Source organism: Aphelocoma coerulescens, chromosome 1A (assembly GCF_041296385.1).
Source record: "Aphelocoma coerulescens isolate FSJ_1873_10779 chromosome 1A, UR_Acoe_1.0, whole genome shotgun sequence".
Lineage (NCBI taxonomy): Eukaryota > Metazoa > Chordata > Aves > Passeriformes > Corvidae > Aphelocoma > Aphelocoma coerulescens.
Genome location: NC_091014.1, coordinates 62683565 through 62701952, shown reverse-complemented (window position 1 = coordinate 62701952; position 18388 = coordinate 62683565). Strand labels below are relative to the sequence as shown.

General features: G+C 41.7%; 1 protein-coding gene across 1 annotated transcript in view; it reads left to right on the top strand.

Moving 5' to 3' along the window:
• Positions 1-15651: 15651 nt before the first annotated feature.
• PTN (pleiotrophin) overlaps positions 15652-18388 on the top strand; it is a 77650-nt gene continuing 74913 nt past the window's right edge. Inside the window, exon 1 of the mRNA XM_069003138.1 lies at positions 15652-15972. The gene's annotated coding sequence lies outside the window, so the exon portion shown is untranslated. The remainder of the gene's footprint in view (positions 15973-18388) is intronic.

Sequence of the window (18388 nt, the reverse complement as noted above, 5' to 3'; positions counted from 1 at the left end):
GAGAATCAAGGCACAGGTAATCATCAGTGAGGGGGAATATGAGAAGAAGGAGGGTTTTTTTTTTGTAACAAAGTAAGAAAGTATTTTCTTCCATGATTTTCTTGCATTTCCTATTTATACCAAGTATCTTGATCACTGTGTTGCTAACTAAGGAGATTTTAAACTGGGGGAAGGAAGAAATATGTATACAGTGAAAGAGCTGGTTACTGTTCCTTTTGGACACTTTTTCTGTATTGTGACTTGTGTGGAAATGTACAGAATAAAAGTGAAGAAGCGCATGCCTTGGCTGGGCTGAGTTTCTTTGTGTTATTTGCCAGCAGAGCTGGGTTGCTGCTTCTGGCAGAGTGGAAAGAACTGGTGGGACGTGGAAGTTGTGAAGAGTTAGGGGGAGTGGAGGAAAGGGATCCAGGGGTCAAAATTCTGCATATGCGTGTATGATAGTGTAGAGAAGGGAGTGTTAAGCCTCTGGATACATCAACTTCAAGGTCATGGTAAAGAAAAAGGTTAATGATACCTTTAATATTTCCAGGAAAATCTTTTCTGTCCCTTAGTAAACGCAGATTGTCAGCACAGCATTCAGTGTGTGCAGGAGGGATCCAGCAGGGATTAGCAGGACTGTAACGCAGGCTTATAGGTCACCTCAGGATCTTAGCTATGCATCTCAGGAGAGTTTCTCCAGTGCAGGAGACTATTATCTCAGGACTAACCCATGAGCATATAGTGACTCTGTTAGTTTCTGCCCAGCTGTGTCTGATTGGAGAATTCTTGAGAATGTCATGGCCATTGCTCGCTTTCTTGTCTTCAGCAGCTCCCCTCCCTGCCTCACTCAGGAGTTTCTGTGCCATTTCTGACACAAAAGTTTTGTGACCTCTCTTCTGTGCAAGTCAGTATTTCCCAACAGCTCCCTTGCCTCTGCTGTCCCACCCTGAAATTGTATTCCTGAATCGTTTTGTGATGTTTCCTTTGTCCTGTCTCTCTGGGACAGTGCCTGCCCCCAAAACACCTCCCTCACACATGGTTCTGGCTCCCTCCTCCACTCCAAGCCCTTTGATGCTCACTGCTGTTGCCAGCAGCCAGCTGTGTGCTTGTCTCTTTTAAAGGATGTCTTAAGCTCCCTTTTCCTGCTGTCTCAGACAGCCTAGGAATATTATTATAATTAATAAGAATAGTGCTAAAAAGACTAACTGCTCTGTCTGTGCAGGACTAGCTGGAGCTGGACGAGGATGTAGCCTAGTCATGAGTTACACTGCACAGCAAGGAGCAACTACCAAGCCCTGCTTTGACGTCCATAAGCCGTGTGGTACAAAGCACTGACTCCTCTGGGGTCCTTCATAGTCACCAGCTGCACCAAATGGCAGCCAGCTGCTCTCTGGAAATGTCTGTGGAGAAGTGGTGCTTTTTGATGTGCTCGGGGCTGCCCCCACAGCAACCTCTGGAGGTGTTCCACCACCTGCAGGCAGAGCTGCTCAGTGGTGCATCTAAAAAAATGAGAAAACAGCTTTGCATCCTACTGGGTTTGCACCCCAAATTCTTGAATGTGTGTGGCCTTACACATGCATGTAGTTCTGAAGAGAGTCCAACTGCTCTTTTCTCATCCACTGTAATTTGCCCTTGTTACTCAGCCTTTCAGCTCTGTTAACTGTTTCTAACACAGGGCTGGTTTCTTGCCAACTTTCCCTACAAAATTCTTTAATAGGGCCAATGAAATTCATAACTATATATGCACATACATACATACACACACACATATTTAAATGTCTATCTCATAGGCTAATATACTTCCTTAAGTGAGGAAAGTATTCCCTTTTTCATGCAACCTTTCTTTACATATGAAATGTAATAATATTTCTTTAAAAAGCTAAAGCTTTCATAGTAGGAATGTAACTACAATGAAAAAAGAAAAACATTCTTGGGAGGAAAAAACCAATCCTGACAGGAATCATTTGCTTTGAAACTTTTCTCCCCCTAAAACCCTGCAGCTTCACTGCAGCCAAGTGATTTCAGTATTTCCCTGCAGTTAAAATGTGGTTCTCTCTAACAAGGGACCTTTTAAACTAGGTAGTGATGCTTGTAAGACATGTTGCCAAGGTTGTTAAGTTTAAAAATAGGTAAATATTGGAAGGAGTCTCACAGTTTCAAGGTGTTAGATCTCATATTTTCACATTCAAGGCTTGATATTGATACATGAGTATTGTATTTGCAGCTGTATTAGTTCACAGCAGCACAAGAAAACCTTTAGAGATGGACTCTCTCTGCTTCTGCCCCATCTATCCACAATCTTAACTGGCACCAGGGATGTGTGTGTTTGCCAGGAACTGTTGTTATGAGAGTGTGGAGTTAAAGTATTAGTGTGTCAAGTGCATGGATTCTGTAGCTCTCATTCAGTAAGGAGTCCTGCAGGTATTAAAGGTGAGCTGTGAGTTCCAAGACCCAGAAAATAAAGGATTTGTTTCCCATGGATAAGAAACAGGAGTTGGCTGCTGGATGTGAACTCAAATGGACAATTTGTAGATGACAGGAAGCCAGGGGAATGAAGCACTGCTTGGTTAACACCTATAAGAAGTTTGCTGTCAGGGAACTAACAAAAATCAGTAGGACTGACTGTCAGAAGGACCTCTGACTGCAGCCTCCATTGGTCTACACTCCCAAAGCACATAACACCTTGACAGGAAGCCACAGAGGTTTCAGCTTTTGGACGAAGACTTCTGCAAAAATTAGAGGGAAGGAGGAGGCCTCTCACACAAGGATGGGTGTAGACCTGCTCAGGAGGAAGTTCTGTTAAGCTGGAAAAAACATGGAAGGCACAGAGTAGGTGGAATCTATTTTGTTGTTGTTTGGATGACTTTTTTAAAGGTGATAGGAGAATGAAGAAGTGACTTTAAAAGGAAAGAATAAAATTAAAAATGTAGTTCTGAATATTTTAGATCCCGGAGCTCATCCAACCTGAATGACCTTGAGTGAAAAATGGTGTTAGGTGATTCAGACTAGTGTTCTGTGTCTAGATTTTGGGGGTTTTGTTCCTGATACTCTCAGCCAACAGGCTGTGGGGACTGTGTTTTCTTGAAATAAGGTATGATTGCCTGTCTCTTTTTGTTAATACATCTATGTACCACATAAATTTCTTTGCTGACAGAGCTGATGATATTCTAACAAGCTCTTGTCTTTATCAGTCCATTTATGAACACATAGCTCCAGGAGTACTGTGTTTTCCTAATGGGTCTCACTATCATCCCTGAAGTACAGTATAATGGGAGGTAAGGCTCCATACAAATATAAGGGGTTATTATTCTGGCTGTTCACCCTTTTTCCTTGTTCCTCCCTTCTGCCTTTTATGAAATGTATAATGAAAGGGCAGATATGAACAGTGGTGTCCAGTGGAATGAGATTGTACAGGAAGGGGTCAGTGGATAACTAGCAGTTTCTCTGTGTAACACAGCTATTAAAAGTTCTTGTTAGTCTTTCCAGTCAGTTGAAGGTTTTTCTGTAGTTTGAAGTTTTCCCTAATAAAAAACCAAGTGAACAGTATGTCTGACTCCGTAAGTCACCCTGAAATTCTTACACTGGATATGCAGTCAAGCTGATTTTTACTCACAGTGCCCATCTCTAAGAAGTGACCTCCTGATGGGAGAGCTAGTTCAGTATTGCAGTGTTCTGGAGATCATCTATGGCTTTTTTTCATCCTTTAATAATGAAGGAGGTCCACTCTGTAGCCAGAAGTTAAACACCTTTGTGCTTATGGGGGGAAAGAGAATAAGGGCTAATTAGGATTATGAGGCACTGTCTGATTTAGAATGCCAATACTTTCTGGCCTTCTCATGTTTAAGATTTCTTTTTTTTTTAAGCTTCTGTAATTTTCTGTATGCTAACTTTGAAAATACAGCAATACAGGATATGATTATCTTCTTTTTTTCATTATTATTAGTAACAAACACTGAGATTAATATTTCTAGAATATAGATTCACAGCTCCTTCTAAATGACAGCTTTTTTCAATGTCTCAACTCAGTCATCCAATAAAACAGACATCTGTAAAAATGGCCATATGTACGTGCACGGTGAAGGCTCTGGAGCACAGGTTTTAAGAGGAGCAGCTGTGGGAGTTGAGGCTGTTCAGCCTGGAGAAAAGGAGGCTCATGGGACACCTTATGGCTCTCTACAACCACCTGAAAGGAAGTGATAGCATAGAGAGGGTTGGCCTCTTCTCCCAGGTAACACGTGATGGTACAAGAGGGAATGGCCTTAAGTTGTGCCAGGTGAGGTTTAGATTGGATACAAAAAAATCTTTTTTAAGAAAAGGGTTGACAAGCACTGGAACAGGCTGTCCTAGGAAGAGGTTGAGCTGCTGCTCCTGGAGGTATTTAAAAACCATGTAGATGTGGCGTTTAGTGATGTGGTTTAGTGGTGGACTTGTGGTTAATGGTTGGGCTTGGTCTTAAAAGTCTTTTCCAACCTAAATGATTCAGTGGTTCTATGAAGGTCTTGGATCCAAGGACTTGGGAACAGTGGATAATTCAGAAACTTCATTGTCATTGGCCAAAGTTAGTTTCTCTGCTTTACAATCTTTCTTACTACGTGTGCCTTGAGGAAATGAAACTTTCTGGTGTGAGAAATTAACCTTCTGCTTCCAGACTATGATGACCAGCTCTAGTTTTGTCTCAGATCTGAACTTTGGTCCTACCCAGGCATATTGAACCTTCCTGTTGCTGCTGCCCTTTTTTCCTAACCAATTTGAGATTTTTTTGCAGCTCTTTGCTATTTTTCATCATTAGATTACAGAAAGAATTTGTGTTTATCATATAACATTATATAGATACATACAGATTGTATAATACAAATGTAGGCTAATTTATGTTGGTGGGGACATCTGATCCAGTCTTGCTCTCAAACCAGGGTCAGCTCTGAGGTTAGGGCAAGGTTATCAGGGTTGGATCCTTGTGTTTAGGACCATTATTTAGGTCTTACCAATGCCTTCCTTGGGTTTTTACAAAAGAAGAAAGAAAAAAGTACTTGCTATAAGGAACAGGGAATATGAATTGACAAATGGAAATACAAAATGTGTGTGATTTTCAGATCCAGGTGCTGAACACACCACAGACAGATAAAGAGAGGCTTCTTTCTATTACTCAAAGGCACCCAGGAAATCACTGCTAGAAACAAAGAATAGACCTGCAAGTCCTCTGACTCCTGCTATATTAACCTCACATCTGGTAAATTCTACTGCACTGTGTGTCTCCTATTGAATTCTCCAGTTTCTGCAGTCTCCTGTGCTGAAGGTTATTTCATGAACTTATGCACTTTTCTTTCAGTTGTTAGGGTTTGTTGTGGTTTTTTTTTGTTCCCTGAAGCTAAAAGTTGCATCCCTATTGTGCAGGAAACAGGAAACAGATTTGCTCTTCTCAAAAATATTGGGCCTTTAAATGGAAACTGGGAGGAGAAGGAGGGGACAGCCTGCAGCCCTGTCACATTCTTTCCATTGATACACATGGACACCAGGAAAAAGTCAGATTCTGATCCCCTAAAACAATAGATATGGAAAAGTTTTCTCTTTTGTTTAGTTTTTCTTCTGTCCATCTTAATGTGAGCACAGCAGTGGAAAGCACTACAGGGCCTGGTCTAGGACTTGTGTTCTCTGTTAGTCCATAGAAAAAGAGAGAGCTGCTTCCCCCACAAGTTCAAATACCACTCTACTGGCCAACAACAACAACAAAATGATTTTATCTCAGTGGGAACTGAATGTAACAGTTTAAAAATTATCTGCCTCAGGGTACAGCTGTGTTCATGCTTACCTAAACACAGCCGTGGAGGAGCAGTGTGTTTGACTGGAAGGACGACATGGAATTTTCAGATAAGCAGGTGGGTAATTCCTCATCTTCCTGCCACAAGGGTGGGAGGTGTAGCTTCCCATGGAGGTGTCATGGTGTAGATATAGTTCAGCAAACCAACCCAGGCCTCAGTGACCACTGTCTTTCAGTCCTGTCCTTGTCATCATTTTCTTCAACAACCATGAAGTAAGCGAGCCTAATGAGATCTGATGCAGCCACAAGACAAAGAGCAATCATGGTTTGTCCTGGGATGGGAGAGGGCAAAATGCACTGGCTGAGGCTCCAGTGGCAGAGGGGCCGGTTCCTGTCTCACACGTATACACAGAGAGGCCAGCCAGCATCCAGAGACTTGAACTTAGCATTTATTTTGCTTACTAATAAAAAAAAGATATGTAAATGCTGGTTTTAACTTATTGGGATAAGCTTATCCAGTGGGATAAGCACCAGCATAGAGCATGCAATAATATTGATGAAGCTTTCAGATCTCAGATGAAACGTGCTACAGGTTTTCATAACAAATGAAGAAAACTAATTACCCTTAAGGTAGAACTGCTGTTCCAAGCCTTCTTTTTTCATTTGCCTCAACCTTTCAAACTTACCTTCTTGGAAAACTTATGCCCATTCTTAGCTGTTGATCTGAAATATTAATTATGGAAAAAAAAAAAAAAAGAACAAAAATCTACACCAAAAAGAAACAAACCTTGACCAAAAGGGACCAATTTAATCTCCTTCATATGTTAATTACACAAATGTTTTTAAGAATTCATAATGAAAAAGTTGGCACAAGAATGAGGGTCAAAATCAGCAGTTCAGTCTTGCCTCATGTCTCAAGTATTGATGAGATGTATGAAACAAGACCTCTTCAAGCTGGAGGACATTTGGTTAATGACTTTTACAGCTATGAATGCTAGAATTTTCAAAATGTTGGTCAAGTAATTCTGCACAAGGGTAACAGGAAATCACTTTCCATTTTCTTTAATTCATCTTCATTTTTTAGACAGCCCAAGCTTAAAAATGTTCTGTATTCTGAAGAGGTTCCAAATCCAGCACTCTTCCTCTTCTCAGTTGTCCCACATAAAAAACCACCTGAATGTTAAAACAATATTGTTGGTCTCTCTCAAATTCTGTTCAATAATCTTAGTGGGTGGGATTTGAATTTTGAAAAGTTGTAATCAGAGGAAAGTTTGAATCAGTAATGGTTTTGAGACATCTTGAGTGGTATCTTGATGTTCCAGGAATTGTGACCCTGAGGTTTTATAAACATATTGTTATTGAGGCCCGAGAAGGTGTAAATTACAAATAATTTACCTGCTCTGTTTTGGTTTGGGTTTTTTTTCTTCCTTTAATAACAGTAAGCCCAGCAAAATTTGCCTTGAATCCCCTTCCTAGAGCAATTCTTATAGTAAAGTGCCAGGTAGTATTTCAGACTCAGTCACACAGCTGGCTTATCATGTTAGTGGGGAAAATCACAGGTGAGAATATGCTCCACAGTGAGGAGAGCCTGGATGCAGTGTGCCTGCAGTGGGATCTGGGCATTCCTTACAGGAGGAATCTGAGTCCTAGACAGGCTGGGGCAGCAGGGGAATCCAGCTGTGGGGGTTCATGTAGGATTTAATAAAAAGGTTATCCCTGTTAATAAACCAGGATTCCACAGAGGATGACTTTTTCCTGTCCAGATCAGGTTGTGTATCAGTTTGCATGGGCTTCACCCATCTTCACTTTTCAATTTCATGAATAAACAAACTCACAAAAGACACACTTGCTAAACAAGTTCATGGATTCCCAGCACTTCTTTCATCATTAGAACAACCAGGGGAAAAACACTATATAAAGAGCATTGAATTACATCTGTGACCTGGTCCTATGACTGTGCTTCAAAATTAGGTGTTTTTCATTTTTTTGACCAACACTGTAGGAATAATTTGAAACATAAAGGGAGTATCATTTTACAACATTCCAAAACAATATTTCATCTGGAAAATGAATGGTACCCATAGATGCTAGAGTAAAGACAGGCAGTGCAGCTAGGAAAGTGCTCCTCATTTCCTATCCCAGACAGCTGAAACAAAACAGATGTCACACACACACACACAAAAAAAAAAAAAAAAAAAAAAAAAAAAAAAAAAAGAAAGAAAAGAAAAAAGGGGGAAAAATTTAATCAGAATCTAAAACATGCCACTAAAGAAAGAATTCAGGCAACAGTGATACAGGGTCACAGACTCATATGAACTCCTTGTTAAAAACTCATGTTTTCTACCTCCTAAATAGATATGATGATGGAAATGTAGACAAGCAAATTGTACCAGAAGCATGGGAATTTTGTTAAATATTGGGAACATTTCATTAAATGTCACATTGCCTTTAGGCAGTTAACTGTGGTTCCTAACACATTTCTGGTGGTGTTGCTGCTTTCAACTCCTTGCAATTTCTAGATGTGTATTATTTATGCTGCCCTAATCAGATCTTATATTAGCATCATTTAGACAAATAGAAGGATGCAGGTTATTTAAAGAGAGAGGGATGAATGCTGAAGAGAGAGACAGAGCTCAACTCTTTGGAAAAGTCTACTTCACAATATCTTAGTGTTTAGGCAGAATAATTAGAAAAAGCATACCCTGGGGAGGTGAAAACCATTCTGAAGAGTCTCATGTAGTGTTGAAAAGCAAATTGAAAAAGCAAGAATATTGCTACTGAAGTACAAATATCCTCTTAGGTTCTGAATATAATTTCATCAACAATAGCATATATATAGCTAAGATTGTGTTCCTTTGTTTTAAACATTGCATAAATACTACTAAAAAATCATGGTATCTTCAAAAGGCATAAAGTTCTTGAGGGATCTTAGAAGACAGGATGAGACCCTGTTCTTATCCACTTCTTGGTAGAAATAATAAGACTAACAAGCAAAAGAGCTGTGGATGGCACAGAGTTGCCCTGATTGTTCCTGCTTCTCAAAGTATCTTTGCTCAGACCCAACTCCTTTTAAAATCTCCATAATTTCACTTTAGAAATGAATGGTAAAGCAAAATTATTACAAGCAATAACTATGGTGGTTTTGTCAAAATGAGCCTAAAATTAGGTTTTTTTTAAGTGATGTCAGAAATTATTCTGCATGGGAAGATACCTTCCTATGTCTTCTACCCCCTTCAAAATCCTGATATGCAAAGTCAACTACTGAAGAGAAGGATGTAGTAGAGAAAATAACCAAAAGGACAACATGTGTGGCTATTTTCTTGAGTCTTTCTCACGATGTTGACAGTTCCAAGAATTAAAAATGTGAAAAAACTCCCTACCAACCCTTGTGAGAAAGGCTCCAAATGTTAAACACGTATATGTATTATATATTATAATATAAAAGTTTATGATATACAGTTTGACACACATTCGGAACATTTTTATTAACTCTGGATTTTTTAAACAAGCTTTTAACATTTATATTCTGAAATTTTCCCATAAAGCATAAGTGGAAGAATCAGGACTTTCTCCCCTATGTTTGCTTGTTCACTTTTTACTATTGAAAACTGCATGTCTAATGCAATCACATAATGCTGGGAACTAGGTCTTTGGGGAAAAACTTACATCATTCAGCAAGAAGTGTTAGCATTGCCCACAGTAATCCCCATAATTTGATATCAGCATGAAATTTTTAATGTGGATGGTAAAGGGTTTTAATGTGCACATTTTTTTTAATAACAGCCAGTCCAGGTCTAGGTCTGTGAATGATGATGCCACGTTTTGTTAAACTCCTCAGCATGAAAACCTAGATCAAGCTGACGTTGAAGCCAACAGCATCCCACAGGAGTTTCCATCAAAGATGTATTGTGCTTTATGAGGGCCCTGCAACTGGCTCAAATCTCAAGCAAGAAATTGCCAGTAAGTTAAGAACAGATGTACCTAATTTTGTTCTTATGGGCAAAAAATCCTGGCCATTACATTAACTAATGAGGCACTGCACATGTGCAGGTAATAGCTGTTTGTCCTCCAGTTCTTATGTTTCTAACAACAGACCTTTATGCAGGTTTCTCGTTATCTCTATATGTGTAGATTATATATTGCCTGAATTTCCCATTTGCCACAGTTGTTTCTAAAAAAATGTCATCAGGGAAAGAGTACTACCTGACCTTAATACAATTTCACTTTTTATTTTATTCTCTTGTGAAAGTATGTAGCTAGCTTCTAAAGTGATTTGCAACCCTATCATCCTCTGAAGCAACCATTTTAGGGCCTGAATTTCATGATGTCCTACTTAATGGATGAGTTGCTGTCACTTCCACAACTGTCAGTCTCAGTGCACGCTTGCCTTTACTACAGTGACTGCTACTAACTAAAGTGAAGAAAACCCCTCTGTTAGTATGTGCAAGCTTATACTGTAACCATTGAAATCTGATGAGCTCAAATGTGAACTAGGCCACCAAAGTCTTGGGAAAAACAGCTAGAAAGAACTCTCAGCAATGGTATTTCTGAATATGTTTGAAAATTATTTGTCAATATTACTTTCTCAATGCTCCCTCTATTTCTGTGATCTCACTAAAATTTATAATCAAGGATTTAGCTGCCTGTTCTGCAGTTGCTCTGAGAGAGAACTCTTATCATTTGATTGTGCATGAGAAAAACTCGTTAAATCCACTTATATTTGTCCTTAAACGTGAAGTTTAGCATCATTATAATCAGCCAGGTGAGCTCTTTATGAATTGACAAATAAATTGGAAGGCAAGAGAACATTTTGGTTTGAGGAATTTCTTCTTTGTTCATATGTTCAACTCAGAGTTGTGCCGGTTGCATCACATTGTGGATGCAAAGGGTGTTGTAATGGTTGCTCCCCAAAATACTACCAAGTCATCCTAAAGGGAATATAGTGAGAAATAGTTGTTTGATTATACAGGTACAATTGGATTGAAAGTTACTGATGATGTATTTCACAACGTGGTTTCTATAGATTTACTTTTAACTGGAAAATGCTGTGTGCCATGATGCAGCTCATAGGGAAAGTATCAGAATGCTTCTAATTTTCTAATCACTTGCCTGCTATATAGTTAGAGCCTCTAATTTGTTATTTCTAGCTTGGCAGAGAGTAAAATTGACCATTTCAGTCCAGTGCCCAGGGCAAAGCTATTTAGTACTATGCCTGATACTAGCTGATTCTCTTAATGAAGCATCAAGGACTGAGTTGGGATTATAAATACTATCTTCTCCACTTCTAAAGCCCATAGAGTAGTTAGGCATGTGGGTATAGTGCCTTGTGAAAAAATAGGTTTTAGCAAATCAGGTTCTTCCTGTGAGAAACTGAAAGGGAAATTTGCATTCTACTTGTACAGTAATTTTCTGACGTAAGTTTGAAATCAATTAAAAACGTTAATTTTATATGTTCTTTTTCAAAGGAAAAACATGTTGTTCCTGCATTTTGCTTTGATTTTTGCAATACATAATGACAAAACCCCAGAAAACAGAACAGAAGTGATAGCTGTTGCTCAGCCCTTTGTAATAAAATGCCATTTTCTTTTGCTTTAAACTTCTCCCTAAACTTCAAAACTAGAGTGCAATGAACACGTTTGTTTATGTAGGAAAAAAAGTGATCATGTACTCAAAGCAATTTTTTTTCATCCTAGCTAAGGTATTTTATTTTCAATGCAGTAGACTTCAAATCCTGGATATGTAGGACTTCCATTCCCAGGATTGCCAGCACAAACAAAAGAAGAAAGTAGTGAGAGAAGCCAACATACGAAGAGCAGCCTTTTAAATGCTGGGGATCTGGAAAGGCCTGCTGTGTTGCATTATATTTGTGAATTTCAAACTGCAACATGCAGATGTATGCACATGAATAATTTTGAGCAGAAGAGCTTTAATCCCCTTGTAGAAAAAAGAGTCAGTCAAATGTGTAAAGTTACAACATGTATTCATGGTTTGGCGACTGAAGCTTAAGATCAAGTTCTGGGCCACTGACTGTGTTTTCAAATATCTTAATTTTTTAGCATATGTGCATGAAAGAATAACTCTTCTGAGTTCATGCTTTCCCCCTCGTCTTCCACATACATCTGGGAAATCTGATTTTTTATATGCTGGATTACTTTAATACTAGAGAGTGAGGTATGAATTATTATTTCTGAACTCCATGGATTTTTCTACTCCAATTATAAGATTGATAGTCTCCGTGATGATATTGTGCGGGCTTGAAATGAAAGACAGAGTGAGAGGGTACACAGCTCAGAAGCAGTTGATTTCAATCTTCAATGCATTCACTAAATAATTCAGTATCACTAATGGAAATCTGATCTGAGTGGGGATGCAGGGCACTCAGTTGCCAAGGCTTGGCAGCTCAATAGCTCAGGAACAACAATGGAGCAAAAGGTGAAAAAACCTTTAAACTGTTGTGGGGTTCTCTTCTCTGCTTTCCTGGAATCAAGTTACGTTTTCCTGGAGCTGCTGTTGCTGATGGCTGGGGACAGCAGAGAAAAAAATTGATATTTACAGCGGAGCTGAAACAAACAAGGCAAGCTCAGCTCCAGCTGACCTTCTAACCTACTCAGCAGTGGGACCGAAAACAGGGAAGCTCTTCTTGAGAGAAAATTGCATAAAGCCTTGTCCTCTGACTTGCTCTTTGAACTTTAGGGTCAGAATTTTTATAAGGCCATCTTTGGAAAAAAAGTACAAACTCCTGTTAGAAGCTCCAACTATCTCCTTCAGGTGGGTTGTGAAATGATTACCTAAGCGTAACAAAAAACCCCACCTTCAAAGAGAAAACTTGGTGCTTATGTTTTTTCAAAGGGAAAAAAACCAGCTAGGTAAAGGGAACTTATTATGGGCTGCTTTCTGCATTTTGGCAAAAATTGTATCTAAAGCTGGGAGCTTCTTTTCCCAAAATTGTCATAAACTTTTACTGATTGAATTGGGATCCTAATTAGGAACTATTACTTCTGGATTTTTTTATGAGACCATTTGCACGTGGCATCAAAGGCCCTTTTATAGCTTGTTATGGCTCTAACCATCACTTTTCCTTTTTAACAGGTATGTCAGCCCTGTCTCACTCATTAGGTTGTGCATTTTTGGTTCAGGTAACAAAGAGGATACGTGAAAACAGAAACTGGACTTCTACAGCTGCCAGTCCATTCCTCACCATCGTTTTTTGACCAGAGTGGAACCTGTAGCTGTAAACAAATGTTGAGGATTTTAAAGATAAGTATCCCTGACAATCAGTGAGCAAAGTCTCTTTTCTAGGTTACTTTTGTATTCAGAGTAGAAAAGTAATAGTCGAAAAGTATTTTTTCAGTAGGGATTTTCCTGTATATCACAAAAAATGTTGACTAGTCTGCAGTCCCAGAGATCATGCAGCAAATATATCATTGTCTGAGACAAAAAAGTCAAGAGAGACAAAACAGCAGAGAAGATCTGGAGATAAGCTTCTCCAACCTTACAATTCTTTTACTAAGGAAAACATCCCTGTGAAAGTAAATGATCTTAGCTTATCTTCCATCCATCCCTTTTCTCCATGCTGTACTGCTGTTTCCCACTGGGAGCCAGTGCCACAGGCACCTTTGAGGCTGTGACTAACATATAGTTGGTGACCTTTCTCTTGGTGAAAGAAGTTACATTTGTCCTCTCAAGACTGCTGTATTCACAGTCCCATCTTCTGCGTCTTAACAGGTTCTATCTCAATAGCAAAAGTTCAGCCCAGAAATTCAAGTGTTATGCTCCATTAATATCAAATGTATCCAACACAGTGAGCAATCTGGGGCAACAAATATTTTTTCTGTGTTTGTACAGTGCTTATTGCAATGGAAACCTCATTTAAGCCTCAAGGTGCCATTGAAACAAATAATGTGAACATTAAAACACATTTACTTTTTGGCAATCAAAAACTGAGATACTCCTTTTTTCACTCATAGGTGCTTCGAACAACGATCTGTCCCCTGAGAAACTCTGCTAGCCTTGTCTGCAGTTTTATTTTGGAGATTATGAGTCAAAAACCACACAAAACTAGTTTCTGTGCATGTAAACTCAGCTTTAGGAAAATAATGTCTGAGCCATAAAAAACAGAAATGGAGAAAAGCTGGGATCAGATTTGGTTGAAGATTAACTGCTGACATTGCTTCCAAAATTTAGTGACCAAATGATGCTTCTAACATCACACACATCTTTGTGAAAAGCAGTTGCTTTCTGCAGAAACTTTCCACTCTTTTACGAAAATGCTAAGTTTGCAGTCTTTTGGCTAAGACTCAGATTTCTGTGAGGAAAGTAAGAAATCTCTTGACCCATTTTGATGCAATCTGTTTTGGTTTCAATCAAGGTGAAGTTATGGCCATTGTTCTCTTTCCTGCTTTGTTACTCAGACAGGATTGATCATCTGAAATGTGCTGTAGTGGTTGTATGGAGAATTTCTTGGGTCTGAAAAGTGTCAACCACTACCAGGTGTTTTTTGATGGAAAGTTTCTTTCTCTAGATGCTTGTCATGCTTAGCACCGTGCTGCTAGGATTTCACTGAGAAGCCATCAGGAAGGTGCAGGCTGGCTATCAAGCATTCATTCAGCTTTGCATGCTCTGAAACACGAGTGCTACTGAGCGCTCATTTCCACTCATCCAGCTGCTAGAAAGGATATTGTCTCCATCTCAAGCCATCGCTTTACACTGCAAATCAAAATTGTTTTTTTAAATTACATCACTGTCATTAAACCTGCTGGTGGTGCAAATCCTGAACAGCCATGCCAGGACTGAACACATAACTGTGTGATGAAAAGAAGATGCCAAAGTGTGGATGGAAGGGGTTAGTTTACTTTACTAAGAAGGACTCCAGGTGAGTGCAATTGCCTGCGCTGGGACTGGCTGTACAGTGCTTTTCATTGTCACAGATGGTAGGTGTTAGATGATGCAATGTGTACGGTGCCAGACAAATTACTTTTTTAGCTCATTCCTCTGGAAACAGGAGAGGAATCTGAACTGGATTTCTGTGCAAACCTGGAGCAGGAGCTGCAAGCTGCAAACCCAGCTGAGACCTAAGCAGTGAATGGGCCCAGTCTTTCAAGTGAAGGCAGAGACTTGCTCTGGGGAGAGGGAATTACACAGAAATTGCCTGGAGTTTGGAACAAGTCCACTTAGTTTTAAATTAAGTTGTGGACTGGGGACCACTTATTCTGTGGATGTAATGAACCTAAAAGTTGGAAAAGCCTGCTCCTAAATGAAGGCCTTGATACAACTCCAGCAACCACTATGACCAAAAGTGTTAAAACGGCATGGCAAAAGTTGTTCTCATAGCACTTTTAGGCCAAGATGAAATTAAAAGCTGGGGGTGGAGGGTTGGGGGGGAGAACGAGTCGGCTTTGGGCTTTTCATTTTTTTATTTATTTATTCTCTTGTTTCCCACTCCCCAGCAGTATTTCCAATCTATCCCTCCCGTGGTCAAAATGGCAAGCTGGAAGTCAGCGAGGCCGAAGTTAGAGCTCTCCAAACTCTGACAGCCAAAGGCGACCCGGGCAAAAGCTGCGGTGGACGTTTGTACCTGCGGAGGCAGCTGAACCCCGCACCTGCCGGGGTGTAGGGCGAGGCGCATCTCCCTGCCCTCGGTTCGCCCTCTCCCCGGGTGATGAAGAGGAGGGCAAGGTGCCTGGGCTAACAAGCCCGGTAGGCGTCCTTGGGCTGGCTTCGCACCGCCCCACCGGGCTCTCCCCGATGCGCTCCTCCCGCGGGAGCTGCGGCCGAGCCCCAGAGGAGCGGAGAGGAGCGGAGAGGAGCGGCCCCGTTCCGCCCCCCGCGCAGCCCAGCCCAGCCCAGCCCAGCCCCGCGGCGGGGGCGAGGCTGCCCCGCGGGTGACCCGCCCGGCGGGCGCGGCCCCTCCGCATCACACGAGGGGGCAGCGCGGCCGCTCGCTCTGCCCCGGCGCCCGCCCGCCTGCCTTCCCTCCTCTCGCCGCCTCGCCGCAGCCCGGGCTCCGCCGAGTCAAAGCGCGGATCAGGTTCCCTGCCTCCAGTATAAAAATCTCGGCGAGAAACCTCCGGCGGGAGAGGGAGCCGGGGCGCGGGCGGAGCGGGGCGTGAGGCGGCGGCCGGCGAGCCCGTCCGTGGGGAAGCGCAGGGACGCGCGGCGGCAGAACCAGCCGCTGCTCACCGGGGACGGTCGCGGCTCGCCCCTTTCAGCTGCGGGAGAAGAGCTTTTTGCCGCCCGAAGTAAGTCCGAGGCAGCGGCTGGTGCCTCCAGCGCTTGTTCCCCCGGGGCGGGGTGGGAAGCGCTTCCCCTCGTCCCTGCCGTGGCTGCGGGACACTTGCCCTAGCAGGGCTCCGCAGAGGGTGGCCGGCCCTGTGGGGCTGGGTGGGAGCAGGGGGGAACCTGAGGGGCGTACCTGAGCCCCCGGAGACACCTGGCCGAGGGGCAAGCGGGGGAGAGGTCTGGGAGTTCCCGGGAGCAGGAATGGGACCGCGCTTCGCCGGGTGCGGAGCGCTGCCGCGGCGGCGGCGCTTCGGTCCCTGGGAGCGTTTAAATGCCCGTGCAGGGCGAGAGGGACAGGGGTGGCGATGGGTGACTGACCCAGCGGGGAAGGGAGGCAGGAGTACTCGGTCAGGTCCGTTTCGAGAGGACAAAAGGGCAGCGAAGTGACCTCAGAGCGGCCAACACCCTGCGGGTCCCAGTTACCCTGTGCCAGGAATGTCCCAGCTGAGACTCGGGAGTTTAAATTGTACCTTCAGACTGAGCGCTTCGGCTGATCTTTTTCTTGGGACTTTGCCTTCTTATCCCTAGTTTACTTTTGGTGAAACAACTAAATCCAGCAAGGGCTGATAGATCTATCTAAAACTGCGGTCGTTAGTTTGTGTCTTCTCCTTCCTCAGGAGGGATAGGTTGGGGGAAAATCTGAGTTAACAATGGTGAAGACACAGTCTCCTGTTTGTTGAACCTCTGTTATTCTGCAAATGTTTCATGGTCTCCAACCTTGGTGCTTCTAACTCATTACCCTCCTTTTTTGTCTCCCTTTTAAAAGTACAACTTTTCATAGGAGAGAGGTAGTATTCATTCTTTGCGTGCTTATAAGCTCCTCTTAGGTCTTCCAGTTGGCTGTCGCAGCTCTCTTCCACACGGCCAGTGGCTTTGCCTTGGTGGTGAATGTCTACTGCGCTTTAACTTAGTGGCACCCTCGGGAGCTGGCTTCTAGGATGTACACCCGAGAGACTGGTTGGGGAAATGTTTGTGACGACTTAGATCTTTCTCTGTGACATAACCCTGCAGCTATGGGTAGTGGTGTTTTAACTAGGTCCTGTTTGCTTGAAATGACTTGTATTACGGTAGAGGGACACTTTACCTGTGGCTCATCACCTCTTGAGTTGATGTCCTTTCCTTGTTTTCCCTTTGGGCACTGATTGTTTTTGAGCTTTTAGCAAAGCTCAACTTTTTGGGCAAGAAATAGTCTGTGTGTGCAACTGACTGTATTAGGGAGAAGGAGGGAAGGGATGAAGAAAGAGAGAAGGAAAATAAAAATTGTTACAAAGAAATATTTGGGTTTTTAGGTGTTCTGAGCAGTGTTCTTGAGCTGATTACAAAACAAATTTAATGTTTCTCTGTGTTTGTTTTGTTTTGTTTGTTTCAGTTTCCTCCCTGCAAAGGTATAAGAATTAAAAAAAAAAAAAAGAAGTCTGAACTTTTGATCATGAGAAATAGTTTGAAGGGAAATAGGAACCGGTGTATTTGTGACAAAATTTGTTAATTTGCTGTAAGAATTAAAATTTGGAAGTGCATGGAGAGGGTACTTCATTGGACCAAAAAAACCCAAAACCCCCATGACTGACACCAAAAAGCAGAAAAAAAATTCCTGCTGCATAATTTAGCGACTTTTGCTAGAGAGAATGAAAGTGAAGATTTAATATACTCTTGTCTCCAGGCTAAGCTAAACTCTTCAGTGATTTTTTTATGTATGAAGCTTTGGGTGAAACTGAAGGACAGAAACTCACCGACTTTGCTCCCGAGCCAGCTCTTGGGTGGGGAAAAAGAGAAGCCAGCAACAAATCTTTCTTTCACAAATGGTAAATATTCGTTCATAGTGTAGAAGTGGCCTAAGAAAACCAGGTTTTTTGCAATTATCCAGATGTCTATCCCCAGTTATTTGAGATGCAGTCTGTGGCTGATGCATCCCTTGCCAGCAGAAGGTTTGTCTTACTATAGTATTACAAAACATAGTGCTGCTATCCCAGTACCATATGCCTGAGCTCTGCGCCCATACTGACACTGGGGACACTTTGGAGGCTTATCTTATTCCTGACACAGTTGCACTGATGAATGTGTTGTGTAGATTAATCTTTCTTGCCATGAATGTGAATATTATTACTTAGCAAACTTCCAGCAGTCGTTGCTCCAGCAAGGTAGTTCCTTGACACATCCTCTATTTCTTCTTGATCATTCTGGGAATGGTTGTTCTTGAGTCCTCACATAACAATTAAATATAATCCTTTACAGGAGCTCTGAAAATGTACTCATTTAACTCATGGTATTTTATTTCTCTGTGTGTTGGGTTATTTTGTCAAGGAAAATACAATTTATCTAGTGTTACGGTATAACAAGTGTTTTAGTGTAAGACCAGGGCATTAGGGATGGAGCTGG